We start from the raw sequence: 26,201 nt of genomic DNA, 5'->3' as shown, positions 1-26,201 counted from the left end.
GAGAGTTTGGCTGGGTATAGTAGCCTGGGCTGGAATTTGTGTTCTTTTAGTGTCTGTATAACATCTGTCCAGGATCTTCTGGCTTTCATAGTCTCTGGTGAATAATCTGGTGTAATTCTGATAGGCTTGCCTTTATATGTTACTTGGCCTTTTTCTCTTACTGCTTTTAGTATTCTATCTTTATTTAGAGCATTTGTTGTTCTGATTATTATGTGTCGGGAGGTATTTCTTTTCTGGTCCAGTCTATTTGGAGTTCTGTAGGCTTCTTGTATGTTCATGGGCATCTCTTTCTTTAGATTTGGGAAGTTTTCTTCTATAATTTTGTTGAAGATGTTTGCTGGTCCTTTGAGTTGAAAATCTTCATTCTCATCCACTCCTATTATCCGTAGGTTTGGTCTTCTCATTGTGTCCTGTATTTCTTGGATGTTTTGAGTTAGGATCTTTTTGCATTGTACATTTTTCTTGATTGTTGTGCAGATGTTCTCTATGGAATCTTCTGCACCTGAGATTCTCTCTTCCATCTCTTGTATTCTGTTGCTGATGCTGGTATCTATGGTTCCAGATTTCTTTCCTAGGGTTTCTATCTCCAGTGTTGCCTCATTTTGGGTTTTCTTTATTGTGTCTACTTCCCTTTTTAGGTCTAGTATGGTTTTGTTCATTTCCATCATCTGTTTGGATGTGTTTTTCTGTTCTTCATTAAGGACTTCTACCTGTTTGATTAGGTTATCCTGTTTTTCTTTCAGGATTTGTAACTCTTTAGCAGTGTTCTCCTGCAATTCTTTAAGGGATTTTTGTGTTTCCTCTTTATTGTCTTCTACCTGTTTACCAGTGTTCCTTTGTATTTCTTTAAGTGTGTTATTAAAGTCCTTCTTGAAGTCCTCTACCATCATCAGGAGATATGCTTTTAGATCCGTGTCTAGGTTTTCTGGTGTGTTGGGGTGCCCTGGACTGGGCGACGTGGGAGTGCTGGATTCTGATGATGGTGAGTGGTCTTGGTTTCTGTTAGTAAGATTATTACGTTTACCTTTCGCCATCTGGTAATCTCTGGGGTTAGTTGTTGTAGTTGTCACTGTTTAATGATTGGAGCAGAAGCTGTGTTCCACTCACCAGCAGTCTCAAAATCCTGTGGCGGGGGTCGTGGGTAGCTGGCAGTACCCCGGTGCTGGTCCAGCCGGAAGAGGCCTGTGGTCCTACTCAGGCCGGTTTTCTGCTTCCCTAACTAATGCAGTCTCTGGTCCCGCGTGCAATTGGATTGGAGCAGAAGCTGTGTTCCACTCACCAGAAGTCTTAAGATCCTGTGGCGGGTGTTGTGGGTAGCTGGCGAGTGTCAGCCGACCCTGCGCCCCAGCTGCCCCGGTGCTTTTCTGATCGGAAGAGGCTTGTGGCCCTATGTAGGCCGGATTTCTCTCTCCCCAACCAGAGCAGTCTCAGGTCCCGTGTGATTGGACTGGAGCAGAAGCTGTGTTCCACTCACCAGCAGTCCCAAAATCCTGAGGCGGGGGTCGTGGGTAGCTGGCGGGTGTCAGGCAACCCTGCACTCCAGCTACCCCTGCGCTGATCTGGCCGGATGAGGCCTGTGGCCCTACTCAGGCCGGTTTCTGCTTCCCTAACTAATGCAGTCTCAGGTCCTGCGCGCAATTGGATTGGAGCAGAAGCTGTGCTCCACTCACCAGAAGTCTTAAGATCCTGTGGCGGGTGTTGTGGGTAGCTGGCGAGTGTCAGCCGACCCTGCGCCCCAGCTGCCTTGATGCTTTTCTGACCGTAAGAGGCTTGTGGCCCTATGTAGGCTGGATTTCTCTCTCCCCAACCAGAGCAGTCTCAGGTCCCGCGTGATTGGACTGGAGCAGAAGCTGTGTTCCACTCACCAGCAGTCCCAAAATCCTGAGGCGGGGGTCGTGGGTAGCTGGCGGGTGTCAGGCAACTCTGCGCTCCAGCTACCCCGGTCCTGATCTGGCCGGATGAGGCCTGTGGCCCTACTCCCATGATTAAGACTTAATGACAAGATAAAGTCTGAACAAAGGCTTGAGAAAAAGTCATGGCATTGCACATATAGATGTGGTTATATTGAGAGAATCTGCAGGGAGAATGAAGTGTCCCATATAAACAAAAGGAAGAGATGGACCTTGAGGAGTGGGAAACAGTAAAAGACAATATCAGAGAGTCAGCTAAGAAACAGGTAATACAGGGTTTCAGGCAGTGCATTATGCTAACAGTATAAAGAATAGAAATGACTATGCCAATAAATACAAAGTTCACTGAGTTACAATGCAAATGTTATGCAAACTGAGAAGATGATGTAATGACTCCAAGAGGCATCTGCTGTTTTTATAATTCATACACCATTGCAGGCTAATTGCTTCATTCCTCCTTAGAAAAGGGAACAAAATACCCATGGAAGGAGTTACAGAGACAAAGTTTGAAGCTAAGACGAAAGGATGGACCATACAGAGACTATCCCACCGGGGGATCCATCCCATAATCAGGCACCAAACAGAGACACTATTGCATACGCCAGCAAGATTTTGCCTAAAGGACCCTGATATAGCTGTCTCATGTGAGGCTATGCCAGTGCCTGGCAATTACAGAAGTGGATGCTCACAGTCATCTATTGGATGGAACACAGGGCCCCCAATGGAGGAGCTAGAGAAAGTACCCAAGGAGCTGAAGGCATCTGAACCCTATAGTTGGAACAACAATATGAACTAATCATTACCCACAGAGCTTGTGTCTCTAGCTGTATATGTAGCAGAAGATGGCCTAGTCGGCCATCATTGGGAAGAGAGGCCCTTTGGTCTTGCAAACTTTATATGCCCCAGTTCAGGGGAATGCCAGGGCCAAGAAGTGGGAGTGAGTTAGGTAGGGGAGCAGGGCAGGGGGAGTGTATAGGGGACTTTCGGTATAGCATTTAAAATATAATTGAAGAAAATATCTAATAAAAAATTGAAAAAAAATGGCCACAGAATCCTAGGAAGTCTTCTGAATACAGACAGCCTTTGTTGCTGTGTTAAACTGCATGTACTTAGACCTAATCCTACCAGAGTGAAGACTTTTTCTCTCTGAATTACTCTCACCTTACCAGGGAGAAAATTTGTGCCACAGCTGCTTTTGAGAATCATGATCAAACCAGGTGCAATGAAATTTTAAAAACAAACAAACAAACAAAAAGAATCCCATCCTACACATTCAGTCATATCCTAGTTGTTAAAGAACTAATAAATGCCATGTATGATGCAGTGTGATTGACCCTGTAATAATAGAAATCTCATCCTTGTCCATCACTCAATAGATTGAATGGCTGCATGCACAACTGATCAGTAAGAGGCAAAGTTCTTATTACAATACATCCAGCGAATATTATTTGAAGATGATAATTTGATCTAGAACATAAACAAAATGCATTTTCTGATGTTGATAAAAGTATCAGAATAAGATGTTGGCAACACAACACAGAAATTATGAGACAAACTCCCAAAACACCAGATTCAGTGAAGAGAAAGCTCATTTAAACCACATGGGACATGTTTTTCATAATGACTATCAACATAGAATAACTGGAAAATATATCAATACTCTTAACATATATATGTTCATAATATATAGATAGGTATTTCATGTAAATAAATATTTTCCATATTTATTATGCCCAAAGTGATAATACAGGGAAATACTTATTTCTCCTTCAACTGTCATGATAAAGTAAGGCATTCACAGCTTCCGTTTTCATAATGGAAGGTTATTGGAAAGAGACATCTCGAGGTTTGTGAAGACAATGAGCTATGGAGCTGCTGTTACTGGATTCAAATACCAGAGGAGATGATAATAGTTTTGAAGTTACTTTATCTCTATTAATATAAGATAAAAATCAGTACATGGTTCACCAGACTACAGTGAGTATCTTCCGTGAAGATGCTTAAAAGGTACCTGGAAACAAGTAGGAATATCATAAATCCTGACCCCTGTTGTCTTAAAGAAACTCTGGTAATAACGATCAGAAAGCAGCCATGTGGTCAGGAAAGAAATTATTTGTCATGACTACAAGTGGTGTGATTCAGTAACTTTATGCTTTATTATTGTACCAAATAGATAAAGATGGTGAAATTATACACATTCTTTACACATATTGAAATAATGGTGCTAGTGATTACATCCATCATGAGATTGTTAGTCCATGTCAAGAAGAAAGTGAAGCTAAATTCCCTTTCTTCTCAGTCATTATAAGACTTTATACCTGAGAATTTATCTTCTATTTGCTTAAATTGTTTTGTTGCTGAAATATCTGTAGAGTACTTGGGTCTTTTTGAGAGGAATCTAACCTCTTCAAATCGTACTCATTAAAAAAAAAAACTATCACTTTGCAACACACATTATCACAATGTAAATTTTGTGTTCTCACCCCTCCCTTCCATCTCCACATGCTTCACTCCCAGCCCTCTCATCTCACTATGTAGGCCAAGCTAACCTTGAACTTGCTTGCAGTTCTCTAGTCCTCCTGTCTTGGTGTACTCTGTACATGGACTTTTGAATTTCAACACCTATAATTTTCATAATAATGACTCAGGTTCCACAGTCTGCAATGTTTTCCCTGAAAGAGTACAGCCTAATCTTTGAAAAACAGGACACTGTCATTCCATTCAGTAAATGTGAGTATTTTGTATACCAAATACTAAAAAGCTAAAGTAGAAGCTAAATGGTACTTGTTCCAAAGTGAGGCCTTCATATTCAGGGTTTGACTGTCATTCTCCTGTGGGATAACTCAATGTATGCATTCATATCAGCCTGTTTGTTTCAGTGCCTGTCAAGATTTCCTGATACACAGCACATCTTCAAAAACTGGTAATTAGTGAGGAGGTTAGAGATTATGAAAATGATGATAAAGGGGAATAAGAACAACCATTTCTCCATAGAAAGTAGTAGTGCTATTCCTAAAAGCTCTATGTATGTGACACCAGCTTGGAATATTAACAATTTGAATGGCAGATGTTAAGGTTTCTAGAACCCTCTCATGACAGTCTCTAACTGTTATGGCTTATAGCCGACCTTCTCCCAACTGGCTCATGTTTCAACACTTTATCTCAGGCTTGTAGCACGGTCTTGAAAGTTCTGCAGCTTTTGAGAAGTAGATCCTCATTGGAAGAAGTCATTTCCGGGGCTGGTGAGATGGCTCAGTGGGTAAGAGCACCCGACTGCTCTTCCGAAGGTCCAGAGTTCAAATCCCAGCAACCACATGGTGGCTCACAACCATCTGTAATGAGATCTGACTCCCTCTTCTGATGTGTCTGAAGACAGCTACACTGTACTTACATATAATAAATAAATAAATCTTAAAAAAAAAAAAAAAAGAAGTCATTTCCTAGTAAAAGGTCTTTGAGAGTCCAAACAGTTTCTGGGTTTTGTTGCTGTTTTTGTTTGTTTGTTTGTCTGTTTATTTGTTTGTTTTGAGACAGGATTTCTCTGTGTAGCCTTGGCTGTCCTGGAACTCACTCTGTAGACCAGGCTGGCCTTGAACTCCGAAATCTGCCTGCCTCTACCTCCCAAGTGCTGGGATTAAAGGCGTGCACCACCACTGCCCAGCAACAGTTCCTGTTTTATTGGCTGCTTCTTGGTTCACTACATATGAGGAGTCTCTCCCAGGCTCAGGCTATTGTGAACTCTAAGATGCCTTTGCAGCCATGACAGACTGAAATCCCTCTGAAACTGTGAGTGAAAACAAACTTTCTCCCTTGAATTTGGTCCTGCCTGGTATTTTGTCATCACAACTTGAACATAATGAACAGTGCTACCATATTTTATGATACTGAATAGAGTGTTTTTTTTTAAATCTGTTCTGTATTGTGTAATATGTGGACTCTTCTATGTGTCACCAAAGTTTAAAAGTTATAAAGCTGTTTATAACAGGTTTACAGTTGCCTATCAGAAAACCATCTGCCTCCATCATAACAAATGATCTCATTTCAGATGCATATATGCAAGTATTTTGTAGTCTCCATTTGTGTAGAACAATACAAATCTCAGAAAAGTATTTGCCATATGTGTGTCCTGGGAAGAACATATTCTGCATAAGCATTTATAAATGTTTGCTATGTATGGATAGTCTCAGGACTATTCCAACATGTAGATATCTCATCACAAGTAAGTTCAAGTTTCTCCGACCACTAAAGACTCTCTCTGAAATACATTCAAATTCTTACCCATAGAAGGAGATTTCATTCTGTGCTTTCTCTTGGTTTCAAATAAAACATTGAATTTAATTTCCTATGAATTAAGTAGCCTCTCAAACGATTTCAGGCAATGAGGCTGCCATCATTCCTTTCCCTCAAGTGAAGAAAGTATTATTTCATTTAAGGTATCCAAGATACCTTAAAATACATCATATACAGAATACAGAAATCTTAAATTCACAGAGCAGGAAGAAGCAGAGCTCTCAAGCCACAAAAATAATCCACACTTTCTATTTAGGTTGCTTTTTTGATACGTTAGAAAAGCATCTGCTTTATCAGATGAGGTTTTGTTATTCTCCTCTCTTTCCTTCTTCTGAGACAATGTAATATGGCATAAGTATCAATCCCCTGCGTCATCTACAAATACATTGTAATCAAATACATTTAACCCGTGAATTAGAGCAGACTAGGAAGTTCTTGGTACATCTTCTGACTGGAGACGACTGAGGAAACCAGGCATGTGAGATTGTAGCTAGTGTGAAATCTTTGTGCATCGCAAAGGAGTTTCAATGTAGACAACTGGGCAATAACCTCATCTTAATATCTAAAATGAGATAATACCGAGCAGGAGGCTGTGACTTCCAGATTCTAGTTCCTGAAAGGCACTCTGGAAGGGAACATTCTTTGACTTGCCAACATATATCTTTCCTTAAAGCCCTAAAATGCACATTTGCTCAACTCTGTGAAAAATGTCACAGAAGGCAAAGTCCCATCCATCTACTCACATGATAGCCTGTGTCATCCTTATCTAGTGCAGGCATGCTTTTTAAAGGCCAGAAAGCTTAGAATTGGCAAAGCCCAGTACTTCTATAACTGTCACAGATAAAGTTTTGCCTAACCACAAAGGAGGAAAACAACTGCTTTTCTCACAAAGTTGTAGAGATAAACCAAACGGTTTTTTCTTTTTTCCTTTTCTGTCTTTTGCCACTACTTTTGAGGCCAATAACTAAAAGTTTAAAACAAGCATAAAAGCCCAGTTGGCACAGCAACACATTTTTCTCCTTAAATTTAAGTCAAATCTCAGCCCATAAATTGTTTTTTGTTTGTTTCAAGTTACAGACACAGGAGGAGTCAAAACTTCCCAGAGCCATTATATATAGCACAGCATATTCCCTGGGGGCAGTTCCTTCAAGCAATTACAGACATTTTAATATGATATTCTTTTAGTCTGTATAATGTGTCTGATGCAAATCACACTTTTAAAGCTGGGCAGAGCTAAATAATTCACTTAGAGAATTCAGTAAGACATAATGGGAATGGGAAGAAAGAATTCAGAGATTGAAGCTAGACAGAGCTTTCAAAACCTGTAGTTGTTAATAAAAGAAGTAATTCTGGCAAAGCAAAGAATTAATAGAGAACAAAGCAGTTGCTAAATATGGAAGTACATGGAAATATGAGATATTATCAGAAATTTAATATTTCTTATCTAAGTAGCAACATGGCCAATGTGAGTTAAAATAAAATATAGTGAATATTAAAATAAGAGGAAATAATTCAGAGGCAAAACTTAAGGAGTTGGCATGACTTTACAGACACAATATAAATGGCTTTTCCCATCTTTCTGAATCCTAGATGTGCTGGATTTAGGAGATGCTAACAGTAATGGAATATCTGCTATCTCACATGATAATGGACGATGGCAACACAAATTGCTAAAATTGTTTGAGGTACTGTCATAGTTCAAAGACAGAGGATTTGGATCCCAAATGAACCTAACTTGGTTCTAATTTAGAGTGCATCACTTATTAATCCCGGGAAGAGAGACTGAGCCTCAGAGTTTATATTTTTTCTCTAAAAAAAAAAAAAAATGCTTCCTGTAACACATCAGGAGAGAAGACAAAGCAATTTGGATCAGGAAATAATCTGAAGTAAGTTCTATTGTTAGCCACTATTGTGCTCTTTCCACTGGGCTCTTGAGACACAATGTTCTCTGTTCATTTATTATTGCATTCATTCGATGGATATTTATGTAGATTGTTAAATTTTCCATGGACTCTTAGCTTTGTTTAATATGTAGTGTTGAACTCCTTCCATACACTGATGAGCAAGAAAGACATTAAAGAAAAAAAAGAAATCACATCGTTCTAATATGGTATTTCATAAGAGTTATAAAAGAAACGCAAATGTAATAAAAGAACTATAGTTGCTGACCTTAGTGTCTGGAGGTAACACACCATTCTTTTGTGGTGCCATTCAAGGTGAAATATGACTATTTGGGAATTTGCTATTATTAGGACAATAGGCTGAAGCAATTTTAGGCATGTAAAAAACATAGGAGTGGGTCTTGAAGGCCAACAGAGACAGAATCACATGAAAAGTTGAAAGGGGATTTGGGAGTAGATGGAGTGGTATTTGCTGCACTTTCTCTGGGCTCTGAGCATCCATGCTTCTTTCTAACTCATATTGTACACTGAAGAATAAATGTCTGTTTACATGTGAACCCCTTCTACTGAGCGAAGTCTTCATCTCTAAGAGTCCATGCTGCCAACCAGAACATATTTAGGTATTCCATAAATTCTTGTTTAACCAATGAAAGGCACAGTTGTCCTAGGCATGGGTCCAGGAAGAACAAATTGATAATTGGTGGAAAAAATTTAAAAGTCAATTTAAATTCCTGGTTTTCAAGCACATACTTCTTCTCATCAGTGTATCAAAAATATACCATAGAGCTGGTAGCATGCTAGCCCTAGGTACACACACAGAGAAGAACTGAAGCAAGTTGTGTCTCTTTGATTTCAGAAAATGCAAAAGTAAGAATGAGTAACTGAACCATGAGAGTGTGCTAGGCTTCATGCCAACATGATAGAAGAACAGTAAGCCAAAGCATCCTGAAAACTTCCTAGGAATAATCAATATTTATGCTCTAAACTAGACAAGTCAATTCTACATGACAATGATGTTTGTATAATATTTAGATGTCTATAGAGCAAAATGGTAAGGGCAACACTATTAGAGACATACTGATGTCATAAAATTATGAGGGCATCTATACTTAATTCTAAAACAATCCATTAATATGTCACAAAATTTTGTTAGAATGATGAGAGAAAAGAATGCTTTGGACTATTATATACAGGTCTTCATGGAACCAGAGGAGTAGCGTTGATGCAGAAATGTGACAGAAAAAGGATACTTGAAAAGACAAGGAACACCAAGAAGACATGTTACAGAGGTGATGTAGTAAATAGTTGACTTAGCAGGCTGTCCATATTCAAAAAGGGGAAAGCACCTTAAATGTTAATATTGATTGAGTCTCAAAGAGCTAAAACATGAAGTTCTGTCCATAGATTGAATGAAGTAAGAAAGTTAAATTATTTAACATGAAGTCTTATGCTGCTTTTACAGGAATGGCTACGGATTTCTGATAAATTACCTTGGGTAGATTGAATCCTAAGCAGGAATCTGCAAAAGGCAGCTCTAAACCACAGCTGCAAACAGTTCCATGTCCTACATTTCATTCACCCAACTCTGATTATTCTGCTTTTCTTTAGGCATTTCTTCCACTGGTAATAAGGAAATTTAATAGACATGTATTGTATATACCAAATTATGCCTCTTCCAGATTGATATAGAAAAGTCAACCCCAATAGAGCTATATTTGGAATTAGAGTTGATTTGGGAGATAATTATGGGGTGAGGCCACAATGACAGGGCCCTAATCTGATGGGACTGCTGTCCTTTGAAGAAAAGATAAACATTAGCAGTGTCCTCCCCACCCCCCTCCTCCATGCTTAAAAGAATGGCTGTATGCAGACAGTGAGGAGTCAGCCAGCTGACACAATTCAAAGAGATTGGTTTAAAGAGAAAGAAGCTGGTCTTGGACTTCTTGCCTCCAGAAATGTTTCTGTGTCTAAGCTACTCAGGCTTTCGAATTTTTTTATGGCAGCCCAAGCAGATTAATAGGCTGGTTAAAGAGTTTGCTAGCAATTTGTTCTTGTTTTGTTGTTTTTGTTTTTATGACAGAAGGGCTGTTATACTACAGGTAAAGTACATGTGATGTTGTTATATTTTTGACACATTAGATGGATGGATGGAATGCAGCTACAGTATAAAGATATATTCCAAGATAAAGAGATACAATTCTCACTCAACATTTTGAAAGTCCTCACACTGGGCCTTAGTCTGAACCACCAGGGACAAATATCTCTCCTTTGATTCAGAATTCTTGGGTCTTTCTAGAAAAGATTTGTGGGGAAGATTGGTGAACTATTGTACAAATAAAAAGTCTGAACAGAAAGAACAAATTGCCTGAGGCCCAGAGCCAGTGGATTAAACAGACTTCCATAACTGTCTCTCTGCCTTTTTAGTGTTAGCTCCAGACACCTAGGGTTGGTCTTAGACTCTGATCGTGAGTGAAAGCTTTCTACTCTTTCTTCCTTGTGATAACAGAAGTTACACATTTCTACAAGATTTCTAGGCATAAACAGATGAGTATGATCCAACAGAAAATCATATCTTCAGAGTGAATAGAGATGAAGAAATCATAGACATTAGATTTATATCTAAGCAGAGAGTACAGACATCAACGTCATACTTCATCAAAGATCTAAGTGTAGAAACTGAGGCCACAGAAGTGAACTGACTCTGCTGCGATTGGAGAACTTCATAGAGAAATCAAACTAATATCTGCTCTCTGAGAGGAAAGGAATCTCAAGGAAGAGGGGCAAGAACCTATTTATTCAGTTTTGAAATTAACAATCATAAATAACATCCAATAAGTAAATCTCAGGAAATAAAATTCTACTAAGCGTTTTCCAAGTGTTCTGCAAACATTTGATGGGCAGAAATGCATGGGCAAACAAGCAATTTAATCCAAACCCAGATATAAAGCCTATATAATTATTAGAAAGTTATTCTGGATGTTCTGTGAACATACCTATAGACTTGCTTCCCCTGCTCACAATGCTTCCCCTCCAGTCTTGTAGCCAGCTTCATTTTGTAACTCTCGTTGCATAAATTGTTGGATTGAAGCTTGCCTTAATTTAAAGTGCATGCTTTTACATTTCCCTTTAGCTTCCAATTTGGCAATTGTGTTCTAATTACACCTTTACCCTCACCCCCACCCTGCAGGAAACCCCTGTTGCAGATTGTCCATTTTTTCTACTTTGGCCAATACATACCCAAAGTTTGTCTTATTTCCTTGTTATTGTAGGTGAAACACTGAGAGTGAATTTACTATGCTGCCAAACAGGCATCCCCATGGGTATGGGGAGAAGAAAAGTCTACTTACCAAGAGTATCCTTTAGGGATAATTCATATGTTTTCTTTCCAGAGGAGTTGGGTGGGGGCAGGTGTGGGGAATGTTGGAGGAAGAGAAACAATAGGTTTCTAATATTTTAGAATTGTATCAAAAGCCAGCATTGTAAATTTGTGTTTCTCTCACTTGATGGAGAAAATCTAACCTCACAGAACCCAAACCCTCTCCTTAGTGGCCTCTAAAGTAAACCATTCCTGTAGTTCACTGCAGGGGAGCAAAAACTTGCTGGAGTCTGGTCTAGTGTTCCCCAGCAGGAAAGGGGTCAACACAATGACCCCTTAACAAAGGCCTCAATCAACTGGACACAAAGTTTTGATTTCAGGAAAAGAAAAATCCGAAATGCACTTCTGTGCTTGTGTTTGTTTCAGAGTTTGTGTTATGTTTGCATGCAATTTTTCTTGAGAAAAGAAAACCCCCCAATATTTTCACTGTTGTGACAATTTGACACCTAATGTCCTTATTAGACCAAAGAAAGAGAACATTAAGCAAAACCATGAGCCTGACACCAAGCTCCAATGTTTCTCTGTACACTAATGCAATCTTTCCAAGAACATTCCCAGAAATAATGTGCTAATGACTCTCTTATCTTCCTTCATCAAATGGATTTCCTGAGGATGCTGGATGACGGCCTACATCAGTATAATGAATCTTTATATGTGTCTAAAAATATCCTGTGAATAATTATTATCCATTACTCTGTTATCTATGACTCAGAAGTCTATCTTTTCTACAAAATTAGAAATCATTTTTGTCTCAGTGATTAAATACTGTGTGCCCTAGATTGGGGATTCTCCAACATATACATACACATACACACACATGTACACACACACTTACCCCCTACACAAACACACACATACTCTACAACACTGCTCTCCCATCCTCAGCTGAGCTATGGTACAGGTAGTTTGGACACATTTCCAGTTTTCATAACTTCAGACATGTTCTGTTATCTTGGGGATGGAGGCCAGACATTTGCTAAGTAACCACAAATGGCATCTTCATTACTCGCTACCCCTCACCCAGACACACACACACACACACACACACACACACATACACACACATACACCTTTAGGCTTTGAAATCTCACAGGTGCTTAGATTGAGAAATTGTGGACTACTTTATGTTTTTGTCCTTTAAGACTCGGTTACGCATGTCCTTTCCTGCTAATTTAAGCATTTGGTTCTCCAGGGGAAGATCAAAATGAATTCTTTTACAAGAAGAAAGAATTCCTTTACATACAAGAAAGAATTAAGATAAAAATAAAGTAAATAGTTACTGCAGTCTTGGGTGTGCTAGAATCCAGGAATCCCAGACAGGATTCAGCCTCTTCCAAGTCTACAGTGTAGTGAAGAAGACAGATGTTGAAAGAAATCTAACCTCTAAAGCCAGTATATAATCTCATAGAAGATGATTTAATTTGAGGATCATAAAAGTTTGTCTTGAGAAATTGGTTCTTCCCAAATGTTCTCATAGATGTAGAGCCCTGAAAAAAAAAACATATTATATGTCGAAGTGTACAATCAAAAAAGTGCTGGGAGAGCAAGAAAACTTTGGACCAGGTGCTGTGGTGAAGAGTCTCTGGTAGAGGCCACCCTGCCATCATAGTATTCTGACTCTTTTGGAGAATAGATATGAAAGCTAGCATTTGAAGTCTGGGTCACTGTGTGCATTAGTGACTTTTTCTCGATGTTGTGACAAAATTCAGACTGTGGAAGGAACTGTTTATTTGGGCTCACACTTTAGGGTATAGCCAATCAGGGACAGCAGGATTGAAAGAGGAGAAGGAAGAATCCAGTTTCGAGCCTACAGTCAAGTATCAGAGACCAGTTATTACTGGTGCTCAGCAAGCTTCTCGTGTGTACGAAGCTCAGAAACCCAAACCACTGAATAGTACCATCCCCGGGTAAGGTAGGTCCTCTAACCTTAATTGAACTAGTCTAGAAAAATCTCTCACAGATATGCTTGGAGGTTTGTTCCATAGATTATTCTGGATCCCATCAAATTGATAATCGAGATTAACTATCATTCTGTAACTATGAAGAAAAAAAAAACTTATGGGACATCTCAGTTCAAGGCAACAGGTAGTATGGTTTGTTGGAAGATTGGCAAGGAGTTTATCAGAGCATTTGTGTGCAGTCAAAGGAGAGATAAAGATCTAAAGGGAGTGGGCATTCTGCTTTCCTGGGTTTTTGAAGCCCTGTTCGAATATGTGGCTGGTTTAAAATGATGTTTAATTTGACTTCAGCATATATGTAAGATAGCTAAGAAGCCCACTTTTGAAAGTTGAAAAAATACAAAGGAGTCTTTTACCCAAGGCCCATGTAGACTTTGTCCCAGCAGGACTCTCCATTTGATTGATGAGAAGGGATCATAGCAAGTCCTTTTCCAATCCCCTCTGTGCTGCTTTTCTCTTCACTCCCCTTTATTACTGATTGAACTTCCCCTGTGTCAAGCTCCATTTCAGTGAAAAGTCCCAATTCCCTTTAGCCTTCAGGTTTTTCCACCTTCACTCAATCCCAGCTTTTCAGAACCCAGTGGCTTTTTGATTGCTAGTGTTCTTACAACACTTTGGCAAATCACTCAGCACTTCCCACGCACAGCCAGCTCTTCACGAACAACAGGAGTGCATGAAATTCAATTCACAACACCTGCAGCTTACACATTCCAACCTCACCGGCAAGATAAGCCCTCCAATTAATGATCTCCCTCTGTAATTGCTTTCCCTTGCCTTTCCATTTTGCTTTTGATCATGTTCTGTTACAAATTCCCTCACCTGCTCACAGTGAGTTTTCTTAGTTTAAAGGGAACCTGTAGGGACTGAAAGAGTGAGCAGGAGACCTGAATGCCCAGTGATATCTTTAGAGTTGAATGTTTGGCTTGGTATCTTCTAGTGTAATCATCCTTTACTTTTTATATCATAACTACTTGTGGTTTTCTGCCTTGAATTTTTGACTAAGTTATGACTACAAGTTATTTTCCTTTATATCACATATCAGCTTTTAAATAAACTGTCTTGAAAGAAATTAATCTCAGTCTGATGTCTCATGGTTGTTTACAAGAAATGCTAAGGGAAAAAATTAGTCTGATGGGTTATTTCCCTAGAAACAATGCAACAATCATGTTAGCTATCATGTCTTCTTCATCTGTTGATATATTATGAAACTCTGTATGCCACACAAAAGGAATTAAGTAAATATTCATTAGTCTATAGATAGATAGCTCATAAAACAGTTACACTTAGGTTAAGAATTCTTTTAAAGATAAATATGGGATATTTAAAAGACAGAAAAATTAGTGGATCAAAAAGAAATATACTCCAAAAGCACATAAATTACAACAGTAAATAACACACTGAATAACAGTGAATAGCACAATAAGCAAAAAGAATATGATGGTAAACTGAAACTGGTTCACTATTTATTATTATTAATTATTATTATTATACATATTCACTTTACATCCTGCTCACTGCCCTTCCACAATCCTTACCCCATCCCCCCTCCACTTCTCCTCTGAACAGGCAGGTCCCTCCATAAGTATCCCTCTACCCTGGCATGTCAAATCTCTGTGAGATTAGAAGCTTCCAATCCCACTGAGTCCAGGCAAGCAAATCCAGCTAGAAGAACATATCCCACACACAAGCTACAGCTTTTGAGATAGCCCCCATTCCAGTTCTTTGGGACCAACATGAAGGCCAAGCTGCATGTGGAGGGGTGGCAGGGGTATCTAGGTCCATCCTGTGTATGTTCTTTTGCTGGTAGTTCAGTCTTTGAGTCTCAAGGATCCAGGTTAATTGTTTCTGTGGGTCTTCCTACAGAGTTCCTATCTTCTTTTTAGCCCACAATCATTAACCCCAAATCTTCCAGAAGAGTCTGTAAGCTCCATCCACTGTTTGACTGTGGGTGTTTGCACAGCTGTCTAAGTCAGCTGCTGGGTGGAGCCTCTCAGAAGACAGCCATGCTAAACTCCTGTTTGCAAAGCAGAGTATCATTTATAGTACCAAGTATTGATGTTGCTCTTGGGATGGGTCTCAACTTTGACCAGTTATTGGTTGGCCATTCTCTCAGTCTCTGCTCCATCCCCAATCCCTGTACTTCTGTAGACAGGATAAATTTTGGGTCAAAAGATTTGTGGGTGGGTGGGTGTCCCTATTGCTCCCCTGGGGTGCTTGCCTGGCTACAGGAGGTGGCCTCTTCAGATTTCATATCCCCAATTCTGTGAGTCACATCTAAGGATACTGCCCATTGATTCTTAAGCACCTCCCGTATTGTCCCCTACCTCCCTACCCCTATCAGTTGTAGATTTCCATTCATTCTCATGCCTATCTGACCATCCCACCTGTCCCTCCCTATACCTGATCCTGACCCAACCATCCTCCTCATTTTTAGTGTGTACAGTAAGTACCTTTATATGGTCTTACTGGCTTATGGAAGGTAATGCTATTATAAAACAATGTGTATGTCAGGATAGTCTTAGTTAATACTCCTTTGAATCAGCATGCCACAAACTCAAGTGCATTACACACTTCTGTCTGCAAGTTAATGGGATGCTAAGTCTATTGAAAGTTATGCAAAGTCTTCATAAAATGAACCATATAGGTGAGTAAAAGCCATTGAAGACAGACCATAAAGAGTGCTGGACTCACCCTAATAACTACAGTTTTCTTCTCATGAGAGTATAATTATTCCTGGCAAAAGTTTTTCCTAAATACTTGACTAAAGCAACAAAAGGAAGTAAGAAAAAGTGTCCTTATTTACAATTTGCTTAATTAACTGTTGAATTGTCACAATAGAGAGCTGACCTTTCTATAGAGGACTTAAGTTTGGCAAAAATGAATCCAACAGATGTTCAAAGGCCAACTGGCTATCATTTGAAATTTTTTAGTCCAAACCAGTCATTCTTTTTTTTTAATGGTTTTTTCAAGACGGGGTTTCTCTGTATAGCCCTGGCTGTCCTGGAACTCACTCTGTAGACCAGGCTAGCCTCAAAATCAGAAATCCACTTGACTCTGCCTCTTAAGTGCTGGGATTAAAGACTTGTGCCACCACACCCGGCCCAAACTAGTCATTCTTAACAAGCATATTATTGAATACTTTCAGTTATCTATACCACAAGGATGAGTGTCATAAAATGGGGAAGCTCTGGTCTTTGTCCTCTAGGCAGGGGCTTCACAACTTTGACAAATCACAGAGTGAGAAATTTATATGCTTTTTCAGCCTGAAAGCTAACCCTAACTTCATGAGCTTAACATTGAAGAGACAACTGAAATTCTCAAATAGCATCATTAGGGAGACAATAAAACAAAAAGGTGAAGAAAATGGGGAAGGGTCTAAGAAGGTCTCAGCATAGATCTGAAGCATGATGAACGTAACTCTCCCAGGAATTTTAAGTTCATAACACTGAAAAGATTTGACCTTCCTGATTCTTCTCACTCCCATGATATGTAGATTATCAGATCTACAGGCAGGCCTATCCCTTCCAGGTAATTTGCCTAGGGTTTCTTTGCCAAGTTGTCCTACCAACTGACCACAGCAACTTTCCACTGGCCACACCATTCGTTCATATATATATGTGTGTGTAACTATATGTCAAAGACTACTTTTCCTCACAGTCTACCACCATTCATAACACATCCATAGTGATAGATGCCTCTTCTGAAACATATTAACATAGTTTAGAATGTGGGAGAGAATGAAGGAGGAGGTGGAGTATTTTAATTAAAATAATTCTGAATTCTTCTGCTTCTGCAGCTGAGACAGGAAATGATCTTCTTTAATCCCAGCACATGGGAGGCAGAAGCAGGCAGATTTCTGAGTTCGAGGCTACCCTGGTCTACAGAGTGAGTTCTAGGACAGCCAGGGGCTACCTGCCTCGAAAAAACAAAAAACAACATCAGCAAAATGAGAGAAATTATTCTCAGTCTTCAATGAATCCAAAACCACCCTTTTATCCTTCTAAGGAAACTCTGCTCATTATATTCCATGTCATTGATTTGTCTATCTAATGTCTTTCTTTTAGCAGGTGTCATTCCCTTAGTTGACATCTTGGATGATATTCTAGCTTATTTCTCTTCTTTTCACAGAACTGAACATCATGCTTTTAACAAGTTCTTTAGAAGGCTATGATAAAATGTGAGATAGCAGGATGATAGTAAAATATCCTGAGAGAACTTTATCTTGATAGCCGAAATGTTCCATATCAGAATGCCTCAAAAAGCATTTCTGCCTTATAATATTTGTGTAGAAAAATTTCTACCTCTTAACATCCATCATCTCAATTGTTACTGTTGATTCCCTTCACACTGGAGAGGCTCATTGAGCAAACTCTGGAACCAATTTAGTCAAGTTTGCAATTCCAGATAACAGTTCACTGTAGCTTCATTAACGTGACAGTAAGTAACCTAATTAAAAAAAAAAGTTAAAAGGAAGAAGTAAGATCAACTATGGAACTTGAAGTAGCCTGTCACTTCAGATGAGTGATGCCATCATTAACCTTTAAGGTCACATCAGCTATTATTAAAGTGTCATGTATCATAGTGTCAAAATTAAATTAGAGAAACTATTACCTCATTATTATGCTAACAAATCTCAAGCTTATCTGAATTAATATTACATGGACTGGGAACTTCCTTAACCAGTTTACTAATACTGAACAGATTTAAACTATTTCAACAATCCATTAGATCCAGTACTAACTGGAAAAAGAAAACCCAAAACATTATTCAAAGCTACTTGTAGTGATGGTAAAGTTATGAACAGTCCTGAGACTAAATAACCAGTTGGCATTTAATTTTAATGCAATGTGTTGAAGAAAATTCACTGCCTATTGATTTTATACTAGAATCCTTTTACCTGAATGTCAGATTTTCTAAGATATAATAAAATAAATTTATAGTTTATATAAAGAGAATACATGGATTTGAAAGCATCACAGTTTTAAGACAGTTTTAGATATCAAAGAGCATCCCACTAAATGTCTTGTTGAAAAGGTTATCATCCAATGAATACACTAAAATATGGTATATGTGATATGATGGACAGAGCTGAAGTTGTGGCTTAGCTGGTTTATGTAATGGCCAAGAAAGAGCTAAGGCTATCTTGCCTCCTTCTTATACATATTAAGTCTTCTAACAATGGTTTTGAAAAGCACACTGGAAACAGTAGTTTTGAGAATCTTACTGTTCCATGAGTGATGAAATCAGTGCCTACTCAAACAGTTTAGTCAGAATTACAAAGCTTAAAACTCCCTCAGGATACAGAGCCATGATACAGAAAGATGTAAGCCTGGGATGGCACAGGAAATACTCCCTGCCTCATTGCTATCTCTACAAATTTATCAAAAGGAAATCTATTCAAAGTTGAGCAATAGATTGCATGCTATGAGTAACAGAAAAGAAAAAGTGGAGTCTTGATTAATTATCTTCAAAAACTTCATTCTACCACCTCATAAAGATGTTCTTTATGTTTATTTTAATCATAGAATTCTTATCAGGAAGCAAACAATCCAAACCAATGAGAGATACAACTTTGTGCAAAAATTATAACTGTTTAATATTAACACAAAAATGCCTTTCTCTTCCCTGTCTTTTAAAATAGTAGTAAAAACATAAAAACCAGCATTACATTTTTGTAATTAAATCTATTTTTGTGAACATCCCAGCACAGAACTGTTGGGTGGTAGGTAATACAACCGTGAGATAGTTTGGGACCATACTTTGTAATTTTTCTACAGCAAGGTCAAAATTCAATATATGAAGGTGAATTGACAGTATCCATGCTCTTACTATACAAAGGAAAAACATTATTGAAATACACTAGACAGTTAAATTAAGGAGAGACTCTGTACTACGGAAATGAGTGTGCTACCAATTGAAGCAAAATATCGTTTAAATTAAATTAAGTATATATTTTTAAGGGGGCCTATAAAATAGGTTTTTCACAGCCCATGGTCCAGAAACCATGAGGAAAATAAATACAGAGAAGAGGAGTAAGGGGGTTCTTAGCCACCTATTCTACCTAATAGCATAGCATAGCTGTGTGGAGGTACAATGCAAAAACCACAGTGACAACCTAATGGACTTTAAATATGGATATCATAGATAATGAAGAGAGCACTGATACTTAGAAAGCACAAAGCTGATGTGACAGCATCCAAAGTACCAACTAAAATAAACATATATCAGGATTCAAAGATAGATGCCTTCAAATGGGGAGTATTTGGCTTCTGGGCCCTTGCAGTGGATAAGAAGATACATCCCATTTCCCCTTGAGCTCCAAGGGTGATAGAGTTTTGTACTGACTTTGGCATGTCAGTTTTAAGTAAAGCTGGATTTGAAGACAATGACTGTACATACTTAGACAAATTACAGTATTCATCTAGGTTTTTAATTTTCTCTTTGAATGGTAGAAACCATAGAAACATATGTCCTAAGCATGTTAATTCTGGATCCATGGGCACTTTAGTGGCCTCACGATTAATGAATAAGATAAGGATTTATTTTTAAAAACTGAATTCACATGGAAATTCTGAAAATAGCTTTTTCCTGTGCTGGACACAGAGGATAGAATCTGAGAGCTTTTTTTTTTCCTCTCTCTCCTCTTTTCTCTCGTCTCTGTTCTCTATTCTCCTTCACCTTCTCCTCCTCCTTCTCCTCCTTCTCCCCTCTCCCCTCTCCCCTCTCCCCTCTCCCCTCTCCCCTCTCCCCTCTCCCCTCTCCCTCACCCTCGCCTTTGCCTTCTTCTTCTTTTGTGATATGTTAGCGTGCTCCAAAGTTATTTCAAGATCCTGAACCAAACCACCTGCTGATTAGATTGATAAGAAAAGTAAGAAAATCTCAGATATCCATGGAGAAAAATGTATAAGGGTAAAAACTCATTTCTGGGTTGACCCCAAGAATGCCACATCCATGTATGGTCTCATGCCTCACACTCACCTACCTCTGCCTCTGTGTCTCTCCTGACAGAAGCTAACACTTGCTTCACTGTGGCTCTTTCATCCTCCTAGAGCAGATGTACTCAATGTTTATGTAGGATGTGGTACTCAGGTGGTATAGACTACTAATACTAGACTAGTTGATATTTACCTATTAAGTTTTTAAGAAGCTTATTTAACCCATGTGAAAATAATGATTTTAAATCCATAATATGTGGATTTACAAAGGAAGCACAAGTTATTTGAAATATTTAAAGAGTACATGTTTTTGTTAATATGTATATATACATGCACATAAAATATTATGTGTCTATATGTATACACACATATACATATATATGGATATATATCTATATATACATGCTAGGATGCATAGTATATATTATGCATATATACTATATATACATGCTAGGATGCATAGTTGCAATATTAAACACTAAAATTACTATTAAATGTTTGCACCATAATCAACCTGCCTCAATATTTACCTGCAAAGCACTTTCTCAGATGTGCATATAAGCTTTTGAACTTTGTGATGTGTTGTATTGAAATATGTAGACTTTTATCTGTTCTTCAATACCAATGTTTTATGATTTTTGATATTTTACAGTAAATCTAAGATTCAGTTAACATACTCTGTTTGGAGCATAGCCCAAAGGTCTGTGCACCCACAGATCTCCAGAGAAATAAGGAATGTTAAGCACACAGTATTGTCTTTCCAATGGGAAAGATAAAAATCCTGGTCTTCCATCCAGAAAGCTAAGAATTGGAAGTGATTAATAGCTAGGTGATCTATATTATTGGTTGAGCCAGTCTACTTAAAGCTCCTACAACCAGGACCAGAGGTGGGTGGTAATTTAAATGACTCTTAGAGTCAGAGGCACCCCAAATCTTGCACAACCAGGATCAGAGGTAGCTAACAGTCCAAATAACCTCTATGTTATCTATATGCCTGAGGTCAGGCCAGACTGTAAGGTCCTTAAGCTAGTAGAGGTATCCTATCTTTAGAATTTATCTTCTTGGAAGAAATGACTTGTACCCAGAGTTGAGTTTCAATCTAATCATGCTTCCTTGTGCAATGAGGATTATATCAAGACAGGACTATTTTTTTTTAACAAATTATGCTGGGGTTAAGTACATTGGGAATAAAGTTTACCTGTTATTAAATTCCCCAAGTCTGATCCAGGTTGACAAAGTCAATCTGTTCTGGGATTTTACTCTTATCTCTTTGTGTGGTTTTGCTTCCCTTTATGACACCTATGGGACCCACTAAATGCCCTAAATCCTTATCACTTCTGTGTCTCCTGGTTATGAATTTAAGGTATAAATCCATAGTTTCATGTGTGGACACTTGTTCTCCAGTTGATTTCACACTTTGGAGAAGTTTTGGAATGTTTAGGATACAAGACCTTGTTGGCAGAACTAGGTCGCTAGGATCATGTCTTCAAAATGAAAGCCTAGCTTCTGGCTACAGTCCCACACTCTTTCCTGCTACAATTTGGCCTCAGCAACACAGAGCTAATCCCCAGTGCTTTCTCCATCCTGATGGACTAAAATCCCTTAAGGCCATGATTTGAAATGAATCTTCTGTTATTTATGTTGTTTCTATAAGGCACTCTAACCACACTAAGGAAAAGTTTTTTCAATCAGAGTGTTTGTTGTTAGAACCTTAAATCAAGACAATAACTACTCCTCATTATTTTATATCTTCCTGTACAAGATACACCAGGGAATATTTTGTGTCCATTTGCAATGAATTTGTAATCTTTGTTGTTGGATATATAATATCATGATGTTAATGTCAAGTATATCAAGCAATTCTTGATCACCAGTGCCCACCTTATTAAGCAATACTTGATGTTATATCTTCTATTTTTCTATGGGTTTTGTTTAATTTTTTTCCTTCACGTGTTGAATGTGATTGTTAAATTAGATGTTTAAACTCTTTCAGTGGTGCTGGGGAGATGGCTCCATCAGTGAAGTCCTTTCTGGGAAACACCTAAGGACCCAAGTACAGATCCCCAGTAGCCACGTGGTAGCATGTGCCTGTGATATTAGCAATGGGGGAGGGTAGAGAGAGAAAGATCTTTGGGGACTGCTGGCTAACCAGTGAGGCTGACTCAGTGAGCTCCTGGTTTAATCAGAGAACTTGTCTCAAAAAATAAGGTGCAGATTATATCGGTCACGTTCTGCTGCTATGATTAAACACCATGTCAAGTCAATTTAAAGAAGGAAGAATCCATTTGCTCTTAAAGTTGCAGGAAAGTCCATATGGTGGGAGGGGCATGGTAGCAGGAGCAGGAAGTTGATTGATTACATCTTCAACTGAAAACACAAGGCAGAGAAAGTCAACTGGGAGGGGGGCAAGGCTACAAAGTTCTATATCCCATCCTCTAGTAATATGCTTCCTCTAGTGAGGCTGCACCTCCTAATATTTCCTTATCATCAGCCAAACACTACAACCAACTGCTCAAATAAGTGGGAGGCACTTCTAATTCAGATCACCACACAGAGCAATAGAGAAAGATACTTGACACAGACCTATGGCATCCATACACTTACACACACCTATGCATGTGTGCCCTCTTCACATATGTGCACACAAACAAGTATAAAAATGTACGCATGCATATACTGTACACACACATATACAGACCAATAGCTCCTAGTATGTTTGCAGAGCTTACCAGCTTTTTAATTATGTTTGTTATTTCACAAGATTTGATACTTCTACTACATTCATACAAACTAGTTAACTGCATTATAACATGACTATTATGGTAGAGTTGTAAATTTCTATTTAATTTCATCTCTATTATTTTTAATTTGATTTTATTTTCTTATTTATTCTATACCATTTACTTCGGCACTTTTATAGCAGCTTTTTTTTTCTTCAGAATGTATGACAGGCAGAAGCTGAGAATGCCTGCCAATTTCTGACTCCATAATAATGACTGCATATAACTATCTCCCTGATAATAGCTAGATTTTGTAACTTTTTTTCCCATGTGTCTTTTTTTAAATTAGATATTTTCTTCATTTACATTTGAAATGCTATCCCGAAAGTTCCCTATACCCTCCCCCCGCCCTGCTCCCCAACCCACCCACTCATGCTTCCTGGCCCTGACATTCCCCTGTACTGGGGCATATAATCTTTGCAAGACCAAGGGCCTCTCCTCCCAATGATGGCGAACTAGGCCATCTTCTGATACAAATACAGCTAGAGACACAGTTCTGGGGGAGGGGGGTTATGGTTAGTTCATATTGTTGGTTCTCCTATAGGGTTGCAGACTCCTTTAGCTCCTTGGTTGCTTTCTCTAGCTCCTTCTTTAAAGGCCCTGTAACTTTTTAAAGCAAATGCAAATCAACAGTAATTTAGAATTACATAGTTATAATTATATGACTACAGGAAATTTTAACTCATTTCTCTAGAAATTTTCTTTTGCTGACTTTAGGAGCAAACTCACATGATTTCTAATATACAAGAAAATGGATTTTGTCCCATTCATAAGGGACAGTGAAAGCAAATATTTCCTCAGTAAGCTGTTGGTAGAAACCCAATTCCAGACAAGCTCTGTTGCAACTGAACTCCTGATCAGTTTATAAGATTTGCTTGACCTCCTGATCTACAGAAATGAAGCTTTGGTTTTAACTCTTGACTGCTTCAGCTGCCTACATTATACCCCCATTTATTGACAGTAGCTACCTTAAATGTTTAGGCTACTGAAATCTTTGTATGTTTTACCTTGCTGGGACTTATGAGTATATGCATTATTTGTTTGACTCATAATGTTATCTTTACTGAGATTCTGATAAGATACAATATGGGGTAATCTGATATCTTTTTAAGAAAAACTGATATCTTTTCCTTTTGTGTTTTATTAAACTGAGGCATGGAATAAGTAAATAAGTGCATATGAAATATGATGAACCGTGACATGATCAATCTAAAATATAAGTCAAGAAACATGTCCTCATACTTTCAAAGGGATACTGAGCATTCTCTAGGATAAACAGGGCTTTGCTGATATTATATATCTTTGCCCAAAATTAAAAGGTTTAATAGATCCACTTTATTGTTATATCTGCCTAATACTGGATAATAGAAGTGTCAGTAACTGTTCATTAAATGTATTACTATTATTTAGTATCAAAAATAATTATCTGTGTTAGGCACCATCATTCTCCCACTGTTAACTGTGCCAAGGTCAAAGTGCTGGAGAATGGAAATACCATGTTCTACAGCAGCCTTTAGAAAGAACAAGACTTCAGTGCATGTATGTCTGGCTTCACTGAACCTGAATTATTAGCCAATGTGTTATGGAGTCTATTGAATTCTAGATATTATCTCACACTCTCTAATAGGTAACAGAAATACCCACATTGCTATTTTGTAGGAAAACAAATAACCAGTATTGAAATCTATTGTGTTTCTGGATAGTCATTCCTTCAGTCTCTGCTCCAAACTTTGTCTCTATAACTCCTTCTATGGGTATTTTGTTCCCCCTTCTAAGAAGGATCAAAGTATCCACACTTTCGTCTTAACTTCTTGAGTTTCATGTGTTTTGCAAATTGTATCTTGGGTATTCTGAGTATCTGGGCTAATATCCACTTAGGGGATCCAGCCCATAAACAACCACCAAACCCAGACACTATTGCAGATGCCAACAAGATTTTGCTGACAGGAGCCTGATATAGCTGTCTCCTGTGAGGCTATGCCAGTGCCATAAACAGAAGTATATGCTCACAGTCATCCATTGCACGGAGCACAGGGTCTCCAATGAAGGAGCTAGAGAAAGTACCCAAGGAGCTAAAGGGATTTGCAGTCCCATAGAAGGAACAATATGAACTAACTAGTACCCCCAGAGCTCCCTGGGACTAAACCAAAGAAAACACATGGTGGGACTCATGGCTCTAGCTGCATATGTAGCAGAGGATGGCCTAGTCAGTTACCAATGGGAGGAGAGGCCCTAGGTCCTGTGAAGGTTCTGTGCCCTAGTATAGGGGACAGCCAGGGCCAGGAAGCAGGAGTGGGTGGGTTGGGGAGTAGAGTTGTCACTTATAGGGGAGGTGGGAAGGGATAGGGGATTTTCATGGAGGAAACTAGGAAAGGGGATAACATTTGAAATGTAAATAAAGAAAATATCTAATAAAAAAAGAAATCCATCATGTTTTAGATGCTTACAAGAGATTCAGTTGCATGGCAGATATGACATTGGGGAGGAGGACATTTATCATTATTTGTAAGTCAAAATACCATGTGAGCTAATGAGGAAGTTTAGGTGCTAGCGTAATATACAGCCAACAACATATTAGATCCCAATCAAATAAGAGTGGTAAAGAAATTTCCCTTTCCTATATTTGCATGAAAAGCACTTTAAGGAACACATCACACATTCAGCAGGGAAATGCCCTAAGGATCAACTTCCATTCTAAAGAGTAGAGCCTTTTTCTCCTCTAAACCTAAATTTCCACATAATGTTTTGATACAAAGATATCTTCTTAATTTGTATCTCCTTGAATGATCTGCATTTTATGTAAGCATAAACACTGACCCTAAAATACATTATTTAATTACCCCACATTTGCCTTTCAGGTTTAGTTCCAAAACATTCCCGGTTGTCTAACACCATGTGTAATCCATACTGCATAAATAGGGGCCAAAGTGGTTCTGCAGCCTACAGCTTGGAGAAAGAAGCAAGAGGGAAAAAAGAAGGCCTGTCACTTATTAGGGGTGAGTTTTGACTATAGTCAAACTCTTGACCTTTTCAGTAATCGGTACAGAGGAA

This window comes from Mus caroli, unplaced genomic scaffold (genome assembly GCF_978045245.1).
Source record: "Mus caroli unplaced genomic scaffold, Mus_caroli_1 scaffold_4, whole genome shotgun sequence".
Classification (NCBI taxonomy): Eukaryota; Metazoa; Chordata; class Mammalia; order Rodentia; family Muridae; genus Mus; species Mus caroli.
The sequence above is the reverse complement of the archived record's forward strand: the minus strand, read 5'-3'. Positions refer to the sequence as shown.